This window comes from Orcinus orca, chromosome 3 (assembly GCF_937001465.1).
Source record: "Orcinus orca chromosome 3, mOrcOrc1.1, whole genome shotgun sequence".
Lineage (NCBI taxonomy): Eukaryota > Metazoa > Chordata > Mammalia > Artiodactyla > Delphinidae > Orcinus > Orcinus orca.
Genome location: NC_064561.1, coordinates 10,524,827 through 10,552,071, shown reverse-complemented (window position 1 = coordinate 10,552,071; position 27,245 = coordinate 10,524,827). Strand labels below are relative to the sequence as shown.

Below are 27,245 nucleotides of genomic sequence, written 5' to 3'. Positions count from 1 at the left end.
ATTTCATGGGTCAACCTGGCTAGGCTACGATAACTAGATATTTGGTCAAACACTAGTTTAGACGTTGCTGGGAAGATATTTTTTAGATGTAATTAACATTTAGATCAGTGGACTTCAAGTAAAGTAGACTATCCTCCATAATGTGAGTGGGCCGCATCCAATCAGTTGAAGGACTTAAGAGAAAAAAGACTGACCTCCCCCAGGGAAGAAGGAATTCTGTCTCCAGACTGCCTTTGGACTCAAGCTACAACATCAACTCTTCCCTGAGTCTTCCGCCTGCCAGACTGCCCTGCAGATTTTGTACCTGTCAACCTCCACAATCATGTGAACTAATACCTCAACATCAGTCAATCTCTCTCTCTCTCTGTTTGTATGTATGTATGTATCATCTGTGTAGATAGGTATGGATCTATCTTTACATGCATACATCTTACTGGTTTTCTTTCTCAAGAGAAGTCTAATACAGCACATTTTCTCAATGCATTGATTCTTCTTCATTTATTCTAAGCTGAAATAACACAATATTTTTTTTTTTGCACTATGTGACTCTGAGCTTGTTTCAGTGTTGCTTAGCTGCACTGTGATTTTCTTTAACCTAAAAGGAGAACTTTGTTTGGAGAGCACTGTTTAACTTAGCACATTTCCACAAAAAATGCCTTGATCTTTGTGTGCTTAACGTGAAATAAGGCGTTACTTCTCAGAATGTGACTGTGAGCTAGTTTCTACAAATTCTACTGGAATAAAGTGTGTAATTTTTTTCTTTTAACCATTGACAGCATTCAAACTCCCCTGTCCCCTTCTGCCTCACACATGTGCTTGCTGATCAGGTAAACTGGCATGGTTTAATGGATATATTACTTTGCCAAGCACCCCGTAATGGGCTGAATGGTGCTCTCCCCGTACTTCCACTAAGAGATATGTCCAAGTCCCAATCCCTGGAACCTGTGAATGTGACCTTATTTAGAAAAAGGGTCTTTGCAGATATAATTAACACAAGGATCTTGAGATGAGATCACCTTGATCTTTAGGGTAGGCCCTAAATCCAATGACAAGTATTAGAGATACACAGAGAAGAGAAGAGGATTAGGCCATGTAAAGATGGAGGCAGAGTGATGCAGCCACAAGCCAAGGAATGCCAGTGAATACCAGAAGCTGGAAGAAACAAGGAAGGATTTTCCCTCGGAGCCTGTGTAGGGAGCACAGCCCTGTTGACAGCTTGGTTTCAGACTTCTGGCCTCCAGAACTGTGAAAGAATAAAGTTCTGTTCTTTTAAGCCACACAGTTTGTGGTAATTTTTTTTCTTTTTATAAATTTATTTATTTATTTTTGGCTGCGTTGGGTCTCTGTTGCTGCACGCAGGCTTTCTCTAGTTGCGGCGAGCGGGGGCAACTCTTCGTTGTGGTGAGTGGACTTCTCATTAGGGTGGCTTCTGTTGTTGCGGAGCATGGGCTCTAGGCACACGGGCTTCAGTAGTTGTGGCATGCAGGCTCAGTAGTTGTGGCACACGGGCTTAGTTGTTCCGTGGCATGTGGGATCTTCCCAGACCAGGGCTTGAACCTGTGTCCCCTGCATTGGCAGGCAGATTCTTAAACACTGCACCACGTGGGAAGTCCCTGTTTTGTTTCTTAAATATGCTTGGCTCCTTATTTATTTATTTTAAAAATATTTATTTATTTATTTGGTTGTGTTGAGTCTTAGTTGTGGCAGGCGGGCTCCTTAGTTTTGGCTCACCACCTGCTTAGTTGCGGCTCGCCGGCTGTGTAGTTGCCGCTCACCGGCTCTTAGTTGTGCCACATGGGCTCTTTAGTTGCAGCAGGTGGGCTCCTTTAGTTGCGGCGTGAGGGCTTCTTAGTTGCAGCTTGCTGGCTCCTTAGTTGCGGCTCACTGGCTCCTTAGTTGTGGCACACAGGCTCCTTAGTTGTGGCACGCAAACTCTCAGTTTTGGCACACATGTGGGATCTAGTTCCCTGACCAGGGATCGAACCTGGGCCCCCTGCATTGGGAGCATGGAGTCTTAACCACTGTGCCACCAGGGAAGTCCCAGTTTGTGGTACTTTGTGATGGCAGCCATCCATCCAGTATATATATATACTGGTCCTTCCCTACCTCTTTGGAGCAGTTTACTCAGAGTTATTGAGTGGCTGTCTCCTGGGTTATAGTCATCAGTCTCAGTCCTATAGAAATTACTCAGTAATTTAAGTCCTGAATAAAACTTAAACTCACAAGTCTCATATTGTGCGTTTCTCTTGAAGTTGATATGACCTGGACAGCATCATATGGTCTCTAATTACAGGGCTGCATGGCCCCCTTCAACTGGTTCAGCAGCCACCATTAAAGAGGTGCTAGATGGCAAGAAGTGCTGCTTGTTCATGGGGTGCACACCAACACCCAGGGCTTTGCATTTCAAGGCAACAAACACTACTACTGAGGTCATCTCAGCTTTTTAGAATTTTTAAGGCTACCCACCTTCCCCACCACCACAGGAATGTTGTGGTGCCCACTTGCTGGAGGTGCCCCTGAAAACATTTTCAAGTCTCTCTCCAATAGCCCTGAGAGGCCACACCAGGCTTGGCTGCAGTAAATTCCCCATGGGCTCCAGGTCGTACGTTGACCACCCGCACTCCTGGGGGTTGATTGCAGTTATGTCCCTCCTTGGGGCTTTCAAGACAATGAGTGCCCTATAATAGATGCCTCTGATGGATGCCTCTGATGGATGCTCTCTGCTTGGTGCCTCCAAGTGACTCTGTGCAGTGACTCTGTGCTCTCCTGGGTAGGGCCTAGGATGCCCCAGAGTACGTGGACATTGGGGCTGCTCTTCCTGCTATGCCTGAGGGCCACATGCACCCCCTCTCACCACCCTATCCCTGCTTCTGCTGTCTCTGACGTGGCTTCAGTGAGTTAGAGTCACCCCTGACCCTTTGTGTCTCCTGTGCTCAGCCCTCCCTGGGGCAGGGGGATCACCCTGTTGTCACCTGCACTGCCCTTCACGGCCCTGGGAGCTCCAGGCCATCCATCAGGCGCCCCCACCCAGGGTCTTTCTTGCTCTCAGATCCCCGCTGTGTGGTGTGTGAGAGGAGGGCCCCACCCTGACAAGTGGCAGCAGGACCTCGAGAGCATGTCACACTGTGAGAGGGGCTGAGGAGAGCACTGCGAGGTCACTATATCAGTCTGGACAGTGAATGGTCCTCTTGGGCTGAGCTAAGGTGCTCGCCGGCGTAGAGTCCTGATGCTGCTTGGAGTGAATATTTGCACCCAAAATTTCCAAGGGAGGCCAGGAGAGGGACCAGGCATGAGTCATATTTGTTGTTGTTCATGACATTCCTGCAGCTGCCGCATAAGACAACTCCCCAAGCCTTCATGAAGCATGGGGGGTTTGGCCTAGCTTGATGGATACAGCACATTTCATGCTTTGATGCCAGGAATTGCCTGACTTCCCCTACACTCTCTTCCCCCACCTCATCCCCCAAACTGGGCCCACCCAGGACTGCTTGGGACTTGGGTCCCCTCCATGGCTGCCCTAGCCTGTTCCCTGCAACCAGAGTGGAACTTTGAAAGATTTTGGGGAGTACCTCCTAAAATTGGGCACAAGGCAGGCCTGAAACAGGGCTGGAAATAACCTCCCTGGCTGCCCTGTCCAAACCAGGCTGGTTCCTGCCACAGGAACGGGGTTTAGGGATATTCTGTGGGAGAACTTCCAACGATGGGCCCTATATGAGACTATAGCTGGGCCAGGAATGCCCTCTCTGGACCTCCCAAGCTGGCCTGAGCCAGGTCCCTTCACTGGAGGGAGACTTTGAATGTTTCTGGGAGGTTCATCTGATGCCCAGTGCCCAAGCAGTAGGTGGCCAAGCTCAGGACACTTTCCTGCCTCCTGACTGGGCAGGGCCAGGTCCCTCCTTCAGAATGGGATTTAGGAAGATTTTTTGGTATTGCCTCCTACTGCTAGGACCTGTGTGGGGCTGTGGCTGGAGCAAGAGGCACCCTCCTGGATTTCCCTCACTGGTTTGAGCTGATCCTCACTGTGGAAGGAGACGAAATATTTTGAGAGGTTTATCTGGTGACTGGGCCCCCACGGGACACTCCTTGGGCCTCAGTGTCTGGTTTGGGCTGGTCCAGGTCTCAGGAGAGAGACGTAGAAGACTTTTCAGGAGGTGTTCCCAATGACCAGGGCCCATCGGGAGCAAAGGTTTGGCTCTGGGCACATTCCTGGGCTCCTGGCCTGTGCTGATGTGCCCATTCTAGAGGTATGGAAGTAATCAAAGACCACCCAAATGAGAACAACAGAGGCTGCTTATTCAGAGCTTGCTAGAGCCAGGGGGTCAGCTGCCACTGCTGCATTTGGCAGAGACTCAAAGGCAGGCAGTGGAGAGGGAGAATTTTATTGTGGAGAAGGGAAGACTCAGGTGTGCCCATTGGAGGCTGTTGGTTTGAGGAAGCCAGGGGTGGCTGATGACAAGCAGGTGTCCTATGCGATTGGTTGGGGGGCATATTTGGCTTTTGGGGGGCAAGTGTTAGGGAAGCTGCAGTCATCAACCAAGTCTTGACTCTCTGGACCAATTGCTGCAGAGTTTGTAAGTCAGAGATCCCTTGTCATGTACGGTCTGGCCTTTATCCTTTTTTTTTTTTTTAAAGATTTAATTTTATTTATTTTTGGCTGCGTTGGGTCTTTGTTGCTGCGCGTGGGCTTTCTCTAGTCGTGGTGAGCGGTGGCTACTCTTCATTGTGGTGCACGGGCTTCTCATTGTGGTGGCTTCTCTTGTGTGGAGTATGGGCTCTAGGCTCGCGGGCTTCAGAAGCTGCGGCATGTGGGCTGAGTAGTTGTGGCACGCGGGCTCTAGAGCGCAGGCTCAGTAGTTTTGGTGCGTGGGCTTAGTTGCTCTGCAGCATGTGGAATCTTCCCGGACCAGGGATCGAACCTGTGTCCCCTGCATTGGCAGGCGGATTCTTATCCACTGCGTCACTAGGGAAGTCCCTGGCCTTTATCCTTTTGTACAGTCCACCTTTCAAGAGTGATTTGAAAATCTTTTGGGAGGCATATCTAACAATTAGGACCTGCCTGGGACTTTGGTCAGGCCCAAGGCCTTCTCCCCAGACCTCTGTGACTGGCTGGTCCTCACCATGAAAGGGGGATTGAAAGGCATTTCTGTGAGGTGAACGTGATGAATGGTGCTCATGTGGGGTCCCATATTGGCACAGGATGCCGCCCTGGATGGCTCTGGATAGTTGCCTCCTCTGGAGGGAGACAGAAAAATTTGTGTGTGGGGGGTGCTTATTCAACAACTGGGCCCCATGTGGGATGCTGCCAGGCCCTGGGCACCTTCTCAGGGCATTCTCCCCATCCCAAGTCAGTGCCCTTCCTCTGGAGGGGGAATTGAAAATGTTTTGAAAAATATTTATTTATTTATTCAAAAATACACATAACATAAAATTTATAATCCTAATAATTTTAAAGTGTACAGTTCAGTGGTGTTAAGTATATGAAACAGGGCAATAGTTCTGCCTATGAGAGCTCTGGAATCCATAATTAACTGAGACTTGACCTGTGACTTATACCCTGATCCATGACAGCATATGTACAAAGACTGATTTTGCTGAGAAGGCTGAAAAAATACTACTGTAATTTAACTGATTTATTTTGTAAGAATCTTTACTTATAGTGAACCACATTTTGGTGTAATACTGGTATAATTAATAAAGTAAATTTGATTTTACTATTAAACTGATATCAGTGATCAAATTTATTGGGAGAATGAATTAAAACCCCCACAGGCTGTTCTTCTGAGGAAAGCTGACTGGCTAGAGAAAGAACAGATTTTGTTAATAATCAGTTAACTGTTTCATTACATCAGTCTATCGACACTTTTCATAAAGTTCATATTTAATAATGAAAGGAGGTAAAAGAGTTGTCATGTTTTTTTTTTACATCTTTATTGGAGTATAATTGCTTTACAATGGTGTGTTAGTTTCTGCTTTATAACAAAATGAATCAGTTATACATATACATATGTTCCCATATATATTCCCTCTTGCATCTCCCTCCCTCCCACTCTCTCTATCCCGCCCCTCTAGGTGGTCACAAAGCATTGAGCTGATCTCCCTATGCTATGCGGCTGCTTCCCACTAGCTATCTATTTTACGTTGGTAGTGTATATATGTCCATGCCACTCTCTCACTTTGTCACAGCTTACCCTTCCCCCTCCCCATATCCTCAAGTCCATTCTCTAGTAGGTCTGTGTTGTTATTCCTGTCTTACCGCTAGGTTCTTCATGACATTTTTTTCCCTTAAATTCCATATATATGTGTTAGCATACGGTATTTGTCTTTCTCTTTCTGACTTACTTCACTCTGTATGACAGACTCTAGGTCCATCCACCTCATTACAAATAGCTCAATTTCATTTCTTTTTATGGCTGAGTAATATTCCATTGTATATATGTGCCACATCTTCTTTATCCATTCATCCGATGATGGACACTTAGGTTGTTTCCATCTCCTGGCTATTGTAAGTAGAGCTGCAATGAACATTTTGGTACATGACTCTTTTTGAATTATGGTTTTCTCAGGGTATATGCCCAGTAGTGGGATTGCTGGGTCATATGGTAGTTCTATTTGTAGTTTTTTAAGGAACCTCCATACTGTTCTCCATAGTGGCTGTACCAATTCACATTCCCACCAGCAGTGCAAGAGTGTTCCCTTTTCTCCACACCCTCTCCAGCATTTATTGTTTCTAGATTTTTTGATGATGGCCATTCTGACTGGTGTGAGATGATATCTCATTGTAGTTTTGATTTGCATTTCTCTAATGATTAATGATGTTGAGCATTCTTTTATGTGTTTGTTGGCAGTCTGTATATCTTCTTTGGAGAAATGTCTATTTAGGTCTTCGGCCCATTTTTGGATTGGGTTGTTTGTTTTTTTGTTATTGAGCTGCATGAGCTGCTTGTAAATTTTGGAGATTAATCCTTTGTCAGTTGCTTCATTTGCAAATATTTTCTCCCATTCTGAGGGTTGTCTTTTGGTCTTGTTTATGGTTTCCTTTGCTGTGCAAAAGCTTTGAAGTTTCATTAGGTCCCATTTGTTTATATTTGTTTTTATTTCCATTTCTCTAGGAGCTGGGTCAAAAAGGATCCTGCTGTGATTTATGTCATAGAGTGCCTAGGTTTTCCTCTAAGAGTTTGATAGTTTCTGGCCTTACATTTAGGTCTTTAATCCATTTTGAGCTTATTTTTGTGTATGGTGTTAGGGAGTGATCTAATCTCATACTTATACATGTACCTGTCCAGTTTTCCCAGCACCACTTATTGAAGAGGCTCTCTTTTCTCCACTGTACATTCCTGCCTCCTTTATCAAAGATAAGATGACCATATGTGCGTGGGTTTATCTCTGGGCTTTCTATCCTGTTCCATTGATCTATATTTCTGTTTTTGTGGCAGTACCATACTGTCTTGATTACTGTAGCTTTGTAGTATGGTCTGAAGTGAGGGAGCCTGATTCCTCCAGCTCCATTTTTCGTTCTCAAGATTACTTTGGCTATTCGGGGTCTTTTGTGTTTCCATACAAACTGTGAAATTTTTTGTTCTATTTCTGTGAAAAATGCCAGTGGTAGTTTGATAGGGATTCCATTGAATCTGTAGATTGCTTTGGGTAGTAGAGTCATTTTCACAATGTTGATTCTTCCAATCCAAGAACATGGTATATCTCTCCATCTATTTGTATCATCTTTAATTTCTTTCATCAGTGTCTTATAATTTTCTGCATACAGGTCTTTTGTCTCCTTAGGTAGGTTTATTCCTAGATATTTTAATCTTTTTGTTGCAATGGTAAATGGGAGTGTTTTCTTAATTTCACTTTCAGATTTTTCATCATTAGTGTATAGGAATGCCAGCGATTTCTGTGCATTAATTTTGTATCCTGCTACTTTACCAAGTTCATTGATTGGCTCTAGTAGTTTTCTGGTAGCACCTTTAGGATTCTCTATGTATAGTATCATGTCATCTGCAAACAGTGACAGCTTTATTTCTTCTTTTCCGATTTGGATTCCTTTTCTTTCCTTTTCTTCTCTGATTACTGTGGCTAAAACTTCCAAAACTATGTTGAATAATAGTGTTCAGAGTGGGCAACCTTGTCTTCTTCCTGATCTTAGTGGAAATGGTTTCAATTTTTCACCATTGAGGACAATGTTGGCTGTGGGTTTGTCATATATGGCCTTTATTATGTTGAGGAAAGTTCCCTCTATGCCTACTTTCTGGATTTTTTAAATCATAAATGGTGTTGAATTTTGTCAAAAGCTTTCTCTGCATCTATTGAGATGACCATATGGTTTTTCTCCTTCAATTTGTTAATATGGTGTATCACATTGATTGATTTGCGTATATTGAATAATCCTTGCATTCCTGGAATAAACCCCACTTGATCATGGTGTATGATGCTATTAATGTGCTGTTGGATTCTGTTTGCTAGTATTTTGTTGAGGATTTTTGCATCTATGTTCATCAGTGATATTGGCCTGTAGTTTTCTTTCTTTGTGACATCCTTTTCTGGTTTTGGTATCAGGGTGATGGTGGCCTCGTAGAATGAGTTTGGGAGTGTTCCTCCCTCTGCTATATTTTGGAAGAGTTTGAGAAGGATAGGTGTTAGCTCTTCTCTAAATGTTTGATAGAATTCACCTGTGAAGCCATCTGGTCCTGGGCTTTTGTTTGTTGGAAGATTTTAAATCACAGTTTCAATTTCATTGCTTGTGATTCGTCTGTTCATATTTTCTATTTCTTCCTGATTCAGTCTTAGCAGTTTGTGCATTTCTACTAATTTGTCCATTTCTTCCAGGTTGTCCATTTTATTGGCATAGAGTTGCTTGTAGTAATCTCTCATGATCTTTTGTATTTCTGCAGCGTCAGTTGTTATTTCTCCGTTTTCATTTCTAATTCTATTGATTTGAGTCTTCTCCCTATTTTCTTGATGAGTCTGGCTAATGGTTTATCTATTTTGTTTATCTTCTCAAAGAACCAGCTTTTAGTTTTATTGATCTTTTCTATCATTTCCTTCATTTCTTTTTCATTTATTTCTGATCTGATTTTTATTATTTCTTGCCTTCTGCTAACTTTGGGGGTTTTTTGTTCTTATTTCTCTAATTGCTTTAGGTGCAAGCTTAGGTTGTTTATTCGAGATGTTTCCTGTTTCTTAAGGTGGGCTTGTATTGCTATAAACTTCCCTCTTAGAACTACTTTTGCTGCATCCCATAGGTTTTGGGTCATCGTGTCTCCATTGTCATTTGTTTCTAGGTATTTTTTAATTTCCTCTTTGATTTCTTCAGTGATCCCTTCGTTATTAAATAGTGTATTGTTTAGCCTCCATGTGTTTGTATTTTTTTTTTTTTTTTGCGGTATGCGGGCCTCTCACCATTGTGGCCTCTCCCATTGCGGAGCAGAGGCTCCGGACGCGCAGGCTCAGCGGCCACGGCTCACGGGCACAGCCGCTCGGCGGCACGTGGGATCCTCCCAGACCGGGGCACGAACCCGTGTCGCCTGCATTGGCAGGCGGACTCTCAACCACTGCACCACCAGGGAAGCCCGTGTTTGTATTTTTTACAGATCTTTTCCTGTAATTGATATCTAGTCTCATAGCGTTGTGGTCGGAAAAGATACTTGATACAATTTCAATTTTCTTAAATTTACCAAGGCTTGATTTGTGACCCAAGATATGCTCTATCCTGGAGAATGTTCCATGAGCACTTGAGAAAAATGTGTATTCTGTTGTTTTTGGATGGAGTGTCCTATAAATATCAATTAAGTCCATCTTGTTTAATGTATCATTTAAAGCTTGTGTTTCCTTATTTATTTTCATTTTGGATGATCTGTCCATTGGTGAAAGTGGGGTGTTAAAGCTCCCTACTATGAATGTGTTACTGTCGATTTCCCCTTTTATGGCTGTTAGTATTTGCCTTATGTATTGAGGTGCTACTATGTTGGGTGCATAAATATTTACAATTGTTATATCTTCTTCTTGGATCGATCCCTTGATCATTATGTAGTGTCCTTCTTTGTCTCTTCTAATAGTCTTTATTTTAAAGTCTATTTTTTCTGATATGAGAATTGCTACTCCAGCTTTCTTTTGGTTTCCATTTGCATGGAATATCTTTTTCCATCCCCTCACTTTCTGTCTGTATGTGTCCCTAGGTCTGAAGTGGGTCTCTTGTAGACAGCATATATATGGGTCTTGTTTTTGTATCCATTCAGCCAGTCTGTATCTTTTGGTGGGAGCATTTAATCCATTTACATTTAAGGTAATTATCGATATGTATGTTACTATTCCCATTTTCTTAATTGTTTTGGGTTTGTTATTGTAGGTCTTTTCCTTCTCTTGTGTTTCTTGCCTAGAGAAGATCCTTTAGCATTTGTTGTAAAGCTGGTTTGGTGGTGCTGAACTCTCTCAGCTTTTGCTTGTCTGTAAAGGTTTTAGTTTCTCCATCAAATCTGAATGAGATCCTTGCTGGGTAGAGTAATCTTGGTTGTAGGTTTTTCTCCTTCATTACTTTAAATATGTCCTGCCAGTCCCTTCTGACTTGCAGAGTTTCTGCTGAAAAATCAGCTGTTAACCTTATGGGGATTCCCTTATGTGTTATTTGTTGTTTGTCCCTTGCTGCTTTTAATATGTTTTCTTTGTATTTAATTTTTGACAGTTTGATTACTATGTGTCTTGGCGTGTTTCTCCTTGGATTTATCCTGTATGGGACTCTCTATGCTTCCTTGAGTTGATTAACTATTTCCTTTCCCATATTAGGGACGTTTTAAACTATAATCTCTTCAAATATTTTCTCAGTCCCTTTCTTTTTCTCTTCTTCTTCTGGAACCCCTATAATTCAAATGTTGGTGCGTTTAATGTTGTCCTGGAGGTCTCTGAGACTGTCCTCAGTTCTTTTCATTCTTTTTTCTTTATTCTGCTCTGCAGTAGTTATTTCCACTACTTTATCTTCCAGGTCACTTATCCGTTCTTCTGCCTCAGTTATTCTGCTATTGATCCCTTCTAGAGTATTTTTAATTTCATTTATTGTGTTGTTCATCGTTGCTTGTTTCATCTTTAGTTCTTCTAGGTCCTTGTTAGATGTTTCTTGCATTTTCTCTATTCTATTTCCAAGATTTTGGATCATCTTTACTATCATTATTCTGAATTCTTTTTCAGGTAGACTGCCTATTTCCTCTTCATTTGTTAGGTCTGGTGGGTTTTTATATTGCTCCTTCATCTGCTGTGTGTTTTTCTGTCTTTTCATTTTGCTTATCTTACTGTGTTTGGGGTCTCCTTTTTGCAGGCTGCATGTTTGTAGTTCCCATTGTTTTTGGTGTCTGTCCCCAGTGGCTAAAGTTGATTCAGTGGGTTGTGTAGGCTTCCTGGTGGAGGGGGACTAGTGCCTGTGTTTTGGTGGATGAGGCTGGATCTTGTCTTTCTGGTGGGCAGGTCCACGTCTGGTGGTGTGTTTTGGGGTGTCTGTGGCCTTATTATGATTTTAGGCAGCCTCTCTGCTAATGTGTTCCTGTCTTGCTAGTTGTTTGGCATAGGGTGTCCAGCACTGTAGCTTGCTCGTCGTTGAGTGAAGCTGGGTGTTGGTGTTGAGATGGAGATATCTGGGAGATTTTCGCAGTTTGATATTACTTGGAGCTGGGAGGTCTCTTGTGGACTAGTGTCCTGAAGTTGGCTCTCCCACCTCAGAGGCACAGCACTGACTCCTGGCTGGAGCACCAAGAGCCTTTCATCCACACAGCTCAGAATAAAAGGGAGAAAAAGTAGAAAGAAAGAAAGAGGATAAAAGAAAAGAAAATAGAGTAAGGTAAAATAAAATAAAGTAATTAAAATAAAAAAATTATTATTAATAAAATTTTTTTTTAAAAAGTAAAAAAAAAAAAAAAAGGAAGGATAGAACCTTAGGACAAATGGTGAAAGCAAAGCTATACAGACAAAATTTCACACAGAAGCATACACATACACACTCACAAAAAGAGGAAAAGGGGAAAAAATAATAAATCTTGCTCTCAAAGTCCACCTCCTCAATTTGGGATGATTCATTGTCTATTCAGGTATTCCACAGATGCAGGGTACATCAAAGTGATTGTGGAGATTTAATCCGCTGCTCCTGAGGCTGCTGGGAGAGATTTTCCTTACTCTTCTTTCCAGTTGTCATGTTTGTACTTGGTTATGAATAAGTCTGTGTTGCAGTATTTGGTAAACTGAAATGTTTCTTTCAAGCAGTATCTATCCTTCATTGCAAGATACAAATAATTAGTAATATCTTTCTACTTCTTTTGTTTTATAAATGTTGAATGATTCAGAAGGAAGGATAATGTGTGGTTTGTAATTCAAAATGCTTGACTAACAGTCAGAGACTTGGACCATGTATGTACAGGTCTAATCTCAGGTACTCTGTTTCAACCCTGGTTTATCTTTGAAACACCAGTGTCTTGGTTCTGACTCTTGGCAAAAACGGAATGAAATGTGGCTAGCTAGTGATTGATATAGATCTGTGCTAGGGTCTGCAGAACATGAGGGTGAAGCCTTAGCAGTTTATCAGTACTGGTTTTAGAAAACATACAGATTGATGGTTTGCAATTGGTTTCAGTTATGTTCTTTGATTTCTACTGTTGAGACCGGTTATGCAACCTGCCTTTGGTGGTGTGCTCAGAAAGGCATTACAAACTCTTCCTCAGATGAGGCTGTGGCTCCACTGAGACCAAGATGTCTCACACAATTTTGGTGATTCATGATCTGAAGATGAAATATGTTCTGTGAGACTGAGAAAGGACCCTGTGGGTTACTACTGGATGTCTCAGGTCTCTCTGATGTTGGTCTGTGCCTTATTTTTCCTGCTATAACATATAATGTCTTAAGTTTTTACCCATGTTTTAATGTGTGTCAGAATTTCATTAATTTTTAAGGCTGAATAATATTCCATTGTATGGCTATACCACATTTGTTAATTCATTCATCAATCGCTTGGGTTGCTTCTCCTTTTTGGCTATTTTGAGCAATGCTGCTATGAATGTGGATGTACAAATATCTCTTTGAAACCTTGTATTTAATTCTTTTGGCCATATACACAAAGGGAAATTGCTGGCTCATATGGTAATTATATTTTTATTTTTCTGAGAAACTGCCAGACTGTTTTTCATAGTGGCTGCACTATTTTACCTTCCTACCAGCAGTATGGGAAGGTTCCAATATCTCTGTTTCCTCACGAACACTTGTTATTTTCTGTTCTTTTTTTTTTTTTTTTTTGATAGCAGCTATCCTAGTGGGTGTGCAGATATCTCATTGTGGTTTTGATTTGTATTTCCCTAATGATTAGTAATGTTGAGCTTCTTTTTATATGGTTGTTGGTCATTTGTAATATCATCTTTGGAGAAATGTCTATTCAAGTCTTTTGTCCATATTTAAATCAAGTTATTTGGTTTTTTTTGTTGCTGAGCTATAGGAGTTCTTTATATATTCTGGATATTAAAGTCCTCAAATATATGATTTGAAACTATTTCTCTCTTTCTGTGGGTTGCATTTTCACTCCATTGATTATATTCGTTGATGCACAAAAGTTTAAAATTTTGATGTAGTCCAATTTACCTATTTTAATTTTTGTTGCTTATGTTTTGGTGTCATATTCAAGAAATCATTGCTAAATATAATGTCATGAACATTTTCAACTATGTTTTCTTCTAAGAGCTTAATAATTTTAGGTCTCCTGTTTAGTTCTTTGATCCATTTTGAGTTAATTTTTGTATTTGGTGTTAGGTAAGGGTTCAACTTCATTCTTTTGCATGTGGAGATCTAGATTTTCTAGCACCATTTGTTGAAAAGACTATCCTTTTCACTATTGAATGGCCTTGGCACCCTTGTTAAAAGTCACTTGACCATATATGTGAGAGTTTATCTCTGAGCTCTCTATTCTATTCCATTGGTCTACATGTCTTTTTAAATTCCAGTACCACGTTGTTTTGATGACTGTAGCTTTGTAATAAGTTTTAAAATCAGGAAATGTGAATTCTCCAAATGCTTGGCCCTGCTGTGGCTCCTCATGGGACTCAGTTGCTGGATGTGCTTCCTAAAATTTCTTCTAAGTTCCCCTTTGTGGAGATGGCCAGAGGCCCAAGAAGAGTACCCTAACACTGCCACGAGACCACATGGGGCATGGTTGCTACATGTACACGTTGAAATTTTTTCTAGTTCTCCCTTCAGAAGAGGTACTATCCCAAGTCAGCCACTTCAACCTTCCCAGGCCAAGATTATGAGAGGAATTGGGATGAGGCCAGGTAAGTGGCAGAGTTCTTGCCCCCACGCAAGGACCTGGAATAGGCCTATTCCTGCTCAAGATGGCTATTGGGAGTTGACTGGCTTTTGCCTTTATGTGTCTCCTCCAGACCTCTGGGTGTCCCTGGAATGGAATTGAATCTGGCCTTTATGGCATGAGGCAGAGTTTCAGGAGGCTGGCAATGATGGCAGGGTTGTTCTGGTATGCCCAATGTGGCAGGGGAAAACATTCGCCATATATTTACTTACACATAGGGGAGGGAGGCCACTGTCACTCTTCAGGTATTACCTGGGATAGTGCAGGTGGGTTGATTGGCATGTGGGGGACCCTCCCACCAGCTAAGACTGTCCCAGGAGACCAGGAGTAGAATGTATGGGATTGGGTCATCTGATGAGCTTCCTTAAAATGTTTCCAAGTCCTCTTCTGAAGGCCTGGACTGTACCCTCCTTGCCTGGGTCTGGAGTGGGGGCACATGGGGATCCAGGCCTTCCTGCCACTCCATATAAGGAGGTGACCAGATGGCCCACAGTGTTCTAGGTCTCAGTGATGAGGCCGTTGCGGGTCCCAGTGGCCAGGTTGAAGTTCCAGGAAGTCAGCCTGTGGTGTAGATATTGCATACTGATATGTGTAGGGGTGCATTTTCTGACCTGGCAGCCAGATTGGGCCACCAGAATGGTGGTGATATGCTAATCTTCGGCTATTCAGAATAATGGGCTATAGACTTTCCACCATCCAAGATGACTCCTGCTTGAATTGCACATGTGCTGGCTTTCATCTGTCCACGTGTCCTGACCTCACTGCTACTTTTGGTCTGTGGCACCTGAGAGTGGCAGAGGTGGTGGTATAGGTTCTTTACCCAACACAGAATAAGAGCCTGAAAAGCATTGAGGCCAGGGTCAACCTGAGGTCAAATTCAAGGTGATATTCAAGGCCAAACTCAACTGTAGTAAAAATTTCAGGCAGTGATAGAAATTATGAGGATGGTAGTCAAGGACAGTATATGGGTCTTCAAAAGGTCAAGGTCAGGGTCAAATTATTAGTCAGTGATAGAAATATACATTGATGATGGTCAATGGCAGGGTTTGATCTGAAACAGAGTCAATGTAAAAGCCCAGATCAAGGTCACATAATCAGTCAGTAATAAAAATTGTCAGGATACAGGGTATGGGTCTGAGAAGAGTCAAGGTCAAGTCCAGATCAAGTTCGAGGGAAAGGGCAAGGGCAAGAGCAAGGTTGAGGTTTAAGCCAAGGACAAATTATTGGTCAGTAATAGAGAAGATCAAGACAATTGGAAGGGACAGGACATAGGTGAAAAGAGGAACATGGGTGAAAAATGGCAAAGTCAAGTTCACAGTCAGGTCACAGTGTCAGGCCAAGGTCAAATTATTGGTCACAGAGAGAGTAATTCAGGAAGACAGTCAGAGACACGATATATTCAACTAGTGTTTATATCAAGTTCAAGATTATGTCAATTTCAAAGTCAAGTCAACAAGATCAAGGTCAAATTCTCACTCATTATTAGAAATGGGGAGGATAATATTTCTACAGAGACTATGGTTCTGAAAAGGGTGAAGGTCAAAATTAGGCCATGGTCAAGTTCAGTATCATAAAAAGCCAAACTCAAGGTCATATTAAAAATTAGTGATAGAAAGGATCAGTACAGTAGATAGTGGACAGGATTTGTTTAAAGTAAGGGTCAAGGCAAAGTTAAAGGTATTAAGTTGAGGTCAAAGGAAAATTATTAGTCGTAGAGAATGCCAGGATGATAGGAATAGAGCACAAAACTGGAATAGATAAAGGTCAAGAAAAATGCCAGGTCAAGTTCATATTCAGGATCAAATTCAAGTTTAAGTTTTCAGTCGGGGTAGAAACGAACATTGAAGATTGTGAAAGACAGGAGTTGGTCTGTATCAGTCAATGTAAAGGTGAAGGTTAAGGTCAAATTAAAATAATCATTCAGTGATACAGAAAGTTGTCATGATAAGGACAGGATATGGGCCTGAAAGGGGTCAAGGTCAAGGTGAGGTCAAGGTCAAGGTAAAAATATAAGCCTGGCTCAAATAGTCAGTGTTAGAGATATGAAAATATAGTCTGATATAGGATATTAGTCTGAAAAGGTCAAGGTCAAGGAAAGGTGAAGGTGAAGGTCAAGAGAAATCAAATTATCAGTTATTAAGAAGACTATCAGGAAGATAGGGACATGTCTTAGTCTGTTCAGGCTGCTATAACAAAATACCACAGACAGGGTGGCTTATAAACAACATGAATTTATTTGGGCACCAGAAATCCAAGACAAGGGTGCTATGGTTGGGTTCTGGTGAGAACCCTCTTCCTTGTTGCAGAATTCTTATATCCTCACATGGTGGAAGGGGTGAGGGGGCTTTCTCAGGCCTTTTTTTTTTTTTTTTTTGCCTGTGCCACGCAGTTTGCGGATCTTAGTTCCCTGACCAGGATTGAACTTGTGCCCCCAGCAGTGGAAATGCTGAGTCCTAACCACTGGACTGCCAGGGAATTCCCTTGGGCCTCTTTTATAAGGGCATTAATCTCATTCATTAGGGCTCTGCCCTCCTGACCTAATTATCTCCCAAAGGTCCCACATCCTAATACACATAAAATGGGCATTAGAATTTTAACATGAGTTTTCAGGGGACACAAATATTTGAAACATAGCAGGAGACAGGATCTCAAGTTCAAAATTATGTTAATGCCAAGATCAAGGTCAAATCCCCAATCAATGAAAGAAATGGTCATAATGATATTCTTTTTTTTTTTAAATGATATTCTTACAGTTCTAAAAAGGTTCAAGGTTTGCAGTTGGTCACACCAAGTGTGAGATCAAGTTCAAGATCAAGTTCAAATTCAAGGTCAAGATTATATTATCAGTTGATGGTGAAGATGGGCAGGATGATAGAATCAAAATTAGGGACAGAAAATGTTCTAATGAAGGGTCAATATGAAAATGAAGGTAAAGGAAAAGGTAAAAATCATGGTCAACGGTTTCCCTGGTGGTGCAGTGGTTAAGATCCACCTGCCAATGTAGGAGACACAGGTTCGAGCCTTGGTCCAGGAAGATCCCACATGCTGCAGAGCAACTAAGCCCATGTGCCACAACTACTGAGCCTGCACTCTAGAGCCTGCAAACTACAACTACTGAGCCCACGTGCCACAACTACTGAAGCCTGTGCGCCTAGAGCCCATACACCACAACAAAAGAAGCCACCACAATGAGAAGCCTGCGCACCGCAACGAAGAGTAGCCCCCACTCGCCACAACCAGAGAAAGCCCACGCACAGCAATGAAGACCCAATGCAGCCAAAAATAAAATAATAATAATTTTAAAAAATCATGGTCAAAAAAAAAAAAATCATGGTCAAGTTCAAATTTTCAGTTAGAGATAAAATGGACAGGATGATAGACAATGACAGGATTTGTTTGGAATCAAGTTCAAGATTTTAAAGGTAATATTCAAAGTTAAGCCAAGGTCAAGATCAGGGTCCAATTATCCATCGATAGAAATGTCAGGGAGATAGACAAGGACAGGATATAGGGTAATTGGTGCAAACTCTAGTTCAAGGTAAGGTAATGGTCACCTTTAGGTAAATTAAAGGTTGTATTAAAGGACAGGTCAAGTTCAAATTGGATTTCAGTGGTGTAAACTGATAGGATGATAATCAAGGTTGGAATATATTGTGAATCAGTGTGAAGATCAAGTTAAAGGACAAAGGATATGGACAAAGTGAGGTCAAAGGAGATGTCAAGATTCAAATGCAAGGTTCGAAATAATCAATTTGTAATAGAAAAGCAAGAAACGAAAGGACAGAACAGAGATTAAAAATGGTCAGTGTTAACTTCAAGGTAAAAATCAAGATCAAATTATTGGTCAGTAAGGAATAAAGTTGCAAAGTTTCACACATGATATGCATCTGAAAAAGGTCAAGGTCATCTTCAAGGTCAAGACCAAAACACCAAGGTCAGGACAAATTTCCATTAAGAAGGAGTCAATGGCAGTATTTCGACTCTCAGGGTCAAGGTAAAAGTCAGATTCAAGTTCAAGATCAAGGTAAAGTTCATGGTCCAAAACAACCCCACAGATATAGGAGATTAAGGTCATGGTCAAATTAAAAGTCAGTGATAGAGGGACTTCCCTGGTGGTCTAGTGGTTAAGAATCCACCTTCCAGTGCAGGGGACATGGGTTTGACCCCTGGTCGGGGAACTAAGATCCCACATGCCATGGGGCAACTATTGAGCCCATGCACCACAATTAGAGACAAGTGATCCCACATGCCACAGCGAAGATCCTGTGTGCCGCAACTAAGACCCGATACAGCCAAAAAAAAAAAAAAAAAAAAGTCAGTGATAGAAAAGGTCATATAGTAGAGACAGAATACAGGTCTGAAAGTACCATGATAATCAGGCAAGGCTCAATTTCAATGACAATATTAAGGTTAAAATCAAGGTCAACTTTTGAGGGTTAGGGTCAAGATAGAAATTTAAGACCTATAGAATGAGGGTCAAGGTTGGGGTTGGATAAGGATAAAGTCAGATTTAGGGTTATAATTTGGGGTAAATGTTATGGTTAGGATGAGGATTAGGGCAGGAATAAGGTCATGATTCAGTGTTGGAGTTGGGTCTGGTTTGTGTACGTGTTCATGTTTGTATTCATGTTGGTGTTTGTTGTTGGATTTAAATTCAGCCTTGGGCTCGGGCTAGGACTTGGGAGAGTGTATAACATGCAGTACAGAGTGGGAAACACTGTTCCACACAAAAACATGATACGGATTCATTCATGCAACTAGCAGTCTTGACATATTTTACACATTTCCATAGGGAGTGTGTAATACGCAGCACAGAGTGGTGAACACATCTTACAGAAATAAGATTATCCTGATTCATTCATGCAACCAGTGCCATTAGAAATGTCTTCTTTTAAAAAAAAATAATTATTGCTTTTCCTTCCAAGGCTTTGTGAATTTACAAAAAAAAAAAAAAAGTTTACAGGCTGCTCAGCTCAGACTGAGAATGCAAGAGGTGAGAACCTGGACCACAATGGCCACTGGGTGTTCGCCTGCAGATAGGCACTGACATCTGAAACAAGCTTCCCCAGATTTGTTTTATTGCCTTCAGAGTTGCTGCATTCCTCACACACCATCTCACACGACACACTTGTGTCATTAGTCAAGTCAGTGGAATGGTACAGAGGTTTTTTTGGTTTGGGGGTTGTAGTTTTTCTTTTCTTTTTTTGCCCTTCTGCTAGAAAATGAAGTTTTCAGTTCATTTCTGAAAAAAAAATTGGTCAATAAATTCATTTTGTTCTGGTTCTACTTTACACAAAGCTTCATACTCAACCTGATACCTTCCAAGCTGCATTTTCTTTTCTGCTATTAGTGCCTGGAGTTGCTGCTGTTGGGCTTCTCTCTTTTTTTTTTTCTCTCTCTCTCTGTTTTGCTGTAGATTTGAGCAAGTTCTGAGCACCAATGGCCTCCATCCTCTCATTTTCTGCTGCTTTTGCAAGTTGGTCAACAAGCTCAATTAAACCACCAACTATTTTATGAAATTGGCCAATTTTGTCCACAAAGTCCTTGCACTCTTCCTTGAGCTCTATGATCTGCTGGGTAACCTCTGGGTCCAACACCCGCAGCTTGTTCAGCTCATCAAAGTGCGGCCCTGCTTCACCCAGGATGTCCTTGGCCATGGCTGTCCACCCCGCAGCAGCTGTGCCTGCAACCCAGGCTGACGGCGGTAGGCAGCTCCTCTCTCCTGTCGGCGGCAGCCGGAGCCCTGCCCACCAGCCTCAGCCGCTGCCAAGGCTACATGACCTGTTTACCCCTAACATCACTTTCCGACAACTTTAGCTCTTACACCACAGAGCCTGCTGGGAAACAAGAATTTTTTTTTAATACATCTTTATTGGAGTATAATTGCTTCACAATACTGTGTTAGTTTCTGTTGTACACCAAAGTGAATCAGGGATATGGGGACATATGCATACATATGTCCCCATATCCCCTCCCTCTTGAGCCTCCCTCCCATCCTCCTTATCCCACCCCTATAGGTCATCACAAAGCACTGAGCTGATCTCCCTGTGCTATGTGGCTGCTTCCCACTAGCTATCTATTTTACATTTGGTAGTGTATACATGTTAATGCTACTCTCTCACTTCGTCCCAGCTTACCCTTCCCCCTCCCAGTGTCCTCAAAACCATTCTATGTCTACATCTTTACTCCTGCCCTGCAACTAGGTTCATCAGTACCATTTTTTTTTTTTTTAAGATTCCATATATATGTGTTAGAATACGGTATTTTTTTCTCTTTCTGATTTCCTCCACTCTGTATGACAGATGCTAGGTCCATCCACCTCACTCAAATAACTCAATTTTGTTTCTTTTTATGGCTGAGTAATATTCCATTGTATATATGTGCCACATCTTCTTTATCCATTCATCTGTCAATGGACACTTAGTTTGCTTCCACGTCCTGGCTATCGTAAGTAGTGTGCAATGAACATTGTGGTACATGACTCTTTTTGAATTATGGTTTTCTCAGGGTATATACCCAGTAGTGGGATTGCTGGGTCATATGGTAGTTCTATTTATAGTTTTTTAAGGAACCTCCATACTGTTCTCCAAGTGGCTGTACCAATTTACATTCCCACCAACAGTGCAAGAGGATTCCATTTTCTCCACACCCTCTCCAGCATTTATTGTTTGGAGATTTTTTTATGATGGCCATTCTGACTGGTGTGAGGTGATACCTCATTATAGTTTTGATTTACATTTCTCTAATAATTAATGATGTTGAACATTCTTTCATGTGTTTGTTGGCAATCTGTATATCTTCTTTGGAGAAATGTCTATTTAGGTCTTCTGCCCATTTTTGGATGGGGTTATTTTTTTGATATTGAGCTGCATGAGCTGCTTGTAAATTTGGAGAGTAATCCTTTGTCAGTTGCTTCATTTGCAAATATTTTTCTCCCATTCTGAGGGTTGCTTTTTCATCTTGTTTATGGTTTCCTTTGCTGTGCAAAAGCTTTTAAGTTTCATTAGGTCCCATTTGTTTATATTTGTTTTTATTTCCATTTCTCTAGGAGGTGGGTCAAAAAGGATCTTGCTGAGATTTATGTCATGGAGTGTTCTGCCTATGTTTTCCTCTAAGAGTTTTATAGTGTTAGGCCTTACATTTAGGTCTTTAATCCATTTTGAGATTATTTTTGTGTATGATGTTAGGGTGTATTCTAAATTCATTCTTTTACATGTAGCTGTCCAGTTTTCCAGCACCACTTATTGAAGAGGCTGTCCTTTCTCCATTGTATATTTTTGCCTCCTTTATCAAAAATAAGGTGACCATATGTGCATGGGTTTCTCTCTGGGCTTTCTATCCTGTTCCATTGATCTATATTTATGGTTTTGTGCCAGGACCATACTGTCTTGATTATTGTAGCTTTGTAGTATAGTCTGAAGTCAGGGAGCCTGATTCTTCCAGCTCCGCTTTTCTTTCTCAAGATTGCTTTGGCTATTCGGGTTCTTTTGTGTTTCCACACAAATTTTAATTTTTTTGTTCTAGTTCTGTGAAAAATGTCGTTGGTGGTTTGATAGGGATTGCATTGAATCTGTAGATTGCTTTAGGTAGTATAGTCATTTTCACAATGTTGATTCTTCCAATCCAAGAACATGGTATATCTCTCCATCTGTTTGTATCATCTTTAATTTCTTTCATCAGTGTCTTATAGTGTTCTGCATACAGGTCTTTTGTCTCCTTAGATAGGTTTATTCCTAGGTATTTTATCCTTTTTGTTGCAGCGGTAAATGGGGTGTTTCCTTAATTTCTCTTTCAGATTTTTCATCATTAGTGTATAGGAATGCAAGAGATTCCTTTGCATTAATTTTGTATCCTGCTACTTTACCAAATTCATTGATTAGCTCTAGTGGTTTTCTGGTAGCATCTTTAGGATTCTCTCTATATAGTATCATGTCATCTGCAAACAGTGAGAGTTTTACTTCTTCTTTTCCAATTTGGATTCCTTTTATTTGATTTTCTTCTCTGATTGCTGTGGCTAAAACTTCCAAAACTATGTTGAATAATAGTGGTGAGAGTGGGCATCCTTGTGTTGTTCCTGATCTTAGAGGAAATGGTTTCAGATTTTCACCATTGAGAACGATGTTGGCTGTGGGTTTGTCATACATGGCCTTTCTTATGTTGAGGTAGGCTCCCTCTATGCCTACTTTCTGGAGAGTTTTCATCATAAATATGTGTTTAATTTTGTCAAAATCTTTTTCTGCATCTACTGAGATTATCATATGGTTTTTATCCTTCAGTTTGTTAATGTGGTATATCACATTGAATGATTTGTTTATATTGAAGAATCCTTGCATTCCTGGGATAAACCCCACTTGATCATGGTGTACGATCCTTTTAATGTGCTGTTGGATTCTGTTTGCTAGTATTTTGTTGAGGATTTTTGGGTCTATGTTCATCAGTGATATTGGTCTGTAGTTTTCTTTTTTTGTGATATCTTTGGTGTTGGTATCAGGGTGATGGTGGCCTCGTAGAATGAGTTTGGGAGTGTTCCTCCCTCTGCTACATTTTGGAAGTGTTTGAGAAGGATAGGCATTAACTCTTCTCTAAATGTTTGATAGAATTCCCCTGTGAAGACATGTGGTCCTGGGCTTTTATTTGTTGGAAGATTTTTAGTCACAGTTTCAATTTCAGTGTTTGTGATTGGTCTATTTATATTTTCTATTTCTTCCTGCTTCAGTCTCAGAATATTGTGCTTTTCTAAGAATTTGTCCATTTCTTCCAGGTTGTCCATTTTATTGGCATAGAGTTGCTTGTAGTAATCTCTCATGATTATTTGTATTTCTGCAGTGTCAGTTGTTACTTCTCCATTTTTATTTTTAATTCTATTGATTTGAGTCTTCTCCCTTTTTTTCTTGATGAGTCTGGCTAGTGGTTTATCAATTTTGTTTATCTTCTTAAAGAACCAACTTTCAGTTTTATTGATCTTTACTATTGTTTCCTTCATTTCTTTTTCATTTATTTCTGATCTGATCCTTATGATTTCTTTCTATTAACTTTGGTGTTTTCTTTTTTTTCTACTTTCTCTATCATTTCTCTGAATTCTTTTTCAGGCAGATTATGTATTTCCTTATTTGGTCTTGTAGATTTTTACCTTGTTCCTTTATCTGTGACATATTTCTTTGCCATCTCATTTTTTTCTTTTTGTAGGGTGGGATTTTTTTCCTGTCTTACTCATTGTTTGGCCTGAACCTTCTAGCACTGGAGTTTGTAGGCTGTTGGGTAGAGCTGGGTCTTGTTGCTGAGATTAGGACCTCTGGGGGACTTCACTCTGATGAATATTCCCTGGAGTCTGATGTTCTCTGTTAGGCCAGGGGTTTGTACTCAGAGCTCCCACTGCAGGAGCTTTGGCCTGACCCCTTGCTCATGAACCAGATCCCGCCAGCTGCACAGGGTGACAAAGAAGAAAAAAAAAGAAATAAAGGAGCAGAATAACAAAGATTAAAAAATAAAATTAGACTAGGAAACTAACAGATATGTTAGAAAGAATATAAAAATAAAAATATAGATGAAACAACAACCAGAATGTTAAACATAACCACAATAGTAAAAAAGAGGGGGAAAAAAATAAGAGGGGAAAAGGCCTTGGCTGTGGGTGTGGGGATTAGGCTGGGGTAGGGTTTAGGCAGTGGGCGCAACCCACAGGGCTGCTAAAGGTCCTCATGTGGAGTGGGGGGTGGGGCTTAGGGTCAAGCAACAGAAGGGTCCCAGGTGTGCCTCTAGTATCAGTGGGTGTGGGATCTGGCCTGGGAGTCCAGCAGGCTTCCTGGGCCCGAGTGGGCAGAGCAAATGCCCTCTGCACCTCTCATGCTCCTCTGGTCCTGAGGGCCTCTCCTGCCTTCCTCTCCTGTTCTCCCCTGGCCTCCCTCCTATGCCCCCAGGACCAATGCTGCCCTGAGGGGTCCTTGGAGGGCAGGGGACCCGGCCTGGGAGCCCCAGTCTTCCCGGGCCAATTGGGCAGGGGAAACGGTAGGTGAGCTCCCCCCGATCCAAGCCCATGAGGGTCCCTCCAGGCGTGGGAACCCCTTCCCCCTCCCAGCCACCCCTCAGGGGCATCGGTCCTGTCCAGGCTCCACTTCTCCACGCTCAGTCACCCCATATCCTACTTGGTCGCTTGTGGGTTCCTCCCATCTCCTTGGACATCGAGGTCCCCCAACAGTGTCTGGCAGGTGCCCTCGTTGTGGGGAGACATGAACTGCGTGTCTTCCCATGCTGCCATCCTGACTCTGCCCCACCCTATTTCTTTTGATTGGAACATTTAGTCTATTGACATTTAACTACTTATTGATAGATATGTACTTACTGCCATTTTTTTCTTACTGCCATTTTATTACTTGTTTTCCACTTGTTTTTGTAGTTCCTTTCTGCTTATTTCTTTTTCTTTTTGTTTCTTCCCTTGTGATTTGTTTCTTTGTTTAGAAGTATGCTGTGTTCCTTCATTTTTAGTTTTCATGCATCAATTATAGGTTTTTGATTATCCTGGGGCTCACATATGTTAACCTATAATTATATCTACTTTTTTTTTTTTTTTTTGCAGTATGCGGGCCTCTCACTGTTGTGGCCTCTCCCGTTGCAGAGCACAGGCTCCAGACGCGCAGGCTCAGCGGCCATGGCTCACGGGCCCAGCCACTCCGTGGCATGTGAGATCTTCCCAGACCGGGGCATGAACCCATGTCCCCTGCATTGGCAGGTGGACTCTCAACCACTGTGCCACCAGGGAAGCCCTATCTACTTGTTTTTAAACTGGTATTCCTTTAAGTTCAGACATGTTTGAAACTTTTTTTACTCTCCCTCCTCACGTTTTTACTCCCCCACCTCACATTTTCTGTTTCTGAAGTCATATTTTACATCTTTATGTTTGTCCCTTAACTGTGTATTGTAGTTATAGTTACTTTTATAATTTTTTGTCTTTTAAACTTTGTACTAGCTTACTTGAGTTGTTGATCCTCAGTTTTTAATATATATTTGCTTTCCTAATGGGATTTTCTCTCCCCTATAGATTCTTAATTTCTTTACGCTTAGAGAAGACCCTTCAACATTTCTTTTGGAGTAGGTTTAGTGTTGTTGAACTCGTTTAGTTTTTGCTTGCCTGAGAACTTCTTTATCTCTCCTTATATTCTAAATGATAATCTTGCTCGGTAGAGTATCTTTGTTGCAGGTTTTTCCCTTTCAGAACTTTGAGTATGTCATCCACTCCCTTCTGGCTTGCAAAGTTTTGGCAGAGAAATTAGTCGAAAGCTTTATGGGAATTCCCTTGTAAATGTCTCTTTGTTTTTCTCTTGTTGCCTTTAGAATTCTCTCTCTTTAACTTTTGCAATTTTAATTATGATATGTCTTGGTGTGGAATTACTGGGAGTGGAATTGCTGCCATATTAGTGCTCTGAGGTGGCCCATAGCCCCAAGCAGTGTGCTAAATTGTGCCTGTGGTTCCTTATCTTGTGGGCAGTTTTCAGGTCTACAACTCCTCTAGCTCCTGCCAGATCTCCTTCTTCACCTTCTCTGGGTCGTGGACCAGGCCTGTGTGAGGCTTCACATTGCAGGGGTCCAGTCTCTCAGTCATGTCACCCATCCTCTGGATCTTCTCTTTTGACTTCTCTTAACCCTGGACCAGTTATCAAAAATCCATCAAATTGGGGCTTCCCTGGTGGCGCAGTGGTTGAGAGTCCACCTGCCGAGGCAGGGAACACGGGTTCATGCCCCGGTCTGGGAAGATCCCACATGCCGTGGAGTGGCTAGGCCTGTGAGCCATGGCTGCTGAGCCTGCGTGTCCGGAGCCTTTGCTCCGCAACGGGAGAGGCCACAGCAGTGAGAGGCCCATGTACCGCAAAAAAAAAAAAAAAAAAAAAATTCCATCAAATTGGAGGAAGACCAGAGACATTATGGTGGAGTAGAAGGACTTCAGCTCACCTCCTCTCATGAAAACACCAAAATCTCAACTAACTGCCGAACAACCATCTACAAAAAGGCTGAAACCTACCAAAAAAGATAATATACATCCAAATACAAAGAAGTAGCCACAATGAGACAGTTAGGAAGGGAGCATTTGCAATACAATCAAATCCCATTCCCACTGGGTAGGTGACCCACAAACTGGAAACTTGCAGAAGTTCCCCACAGGAACAAAGTTCTGAGCCCCACATCAAGATCCCCAGTCTGGGGGTTTGGCATTGGGAAGAGGAGCTCCCAGAGCATTTGGCTTTGAAGATCAGGAACTCCACAGGACCGGGAGAAACGGAAACTCCACTCTTGGAGGGTGCACACAAGGTCTCATGCACACTGGGACCCAGGGAAAAAGCAGTGACTTCATAGTAGCCTGGATCAGACCTACCTGCTGGTGTTGGAGGATCTCCTGGGGAGGTGGGGGGAGTCTGTGGCTCACTGTGGGGACAAGGACAGTGGTGGCAGAGGTACTGGAGAATATTCATCAGCTTGAGCTCTCCTGGATGTCACCATTTTCACACCAAAACCTGGTCACACCCAACAAAGTGTAGGCTCCAGTGCTGGGATGCCTCAGGCTGAAAAGGCAACAGGGCAGGAACACAGCACCCCCCCCCATCAGCAGACAGGCTGCCTAAAGTCTTTCTGAGCCCATAGCCACCTCTAAAGACACCCACTGACATGGTGCTGCTCACCAGAGGGAAAAAACCCAGCTCCACCCACCAGAAGCCTCCACAGCCTCTTAGAACAGCCTCACCCACCCACTAGGGGGCAGACACCAGAAGCAAGAAAAAATACGATCCTGCAACCTGTGGAACAGAGACCACAAACACAGAAAATTAGGCAAAATAATATGGCAGGGGAACATGTTCCAAACGAAGGAACAAGAAAAAACCCCAGAAGAACAACTAAGTGAAGTGGAGATAGGAAATCTATCCAAAAAAGAATTCAG

At 42.0% G+C, this 27,245-nt stretch overlaps 1 long non-coding RNA gene and 1 pseudogene across 1 annotated transcript in view; one reads left to right on the top strand and one right to left on the bottom strand.

Annotated features, from left to right (window-relative positions):
- The window catches only part of LOC117195733 (uncharacterized), a 58,264-nt gene that overhangs the window by 11,140 nt on the left and 19,879 nt on the right, over positions 1-27,245 (top strand). The gene's annotated exons all lie outside the window — the stretch shown is intronic.
- On the bottom strand, positions 19,261-21,206 carry LOC101286984 (intraflagellar transport protein 20 homolog; annotated as a pseudogene).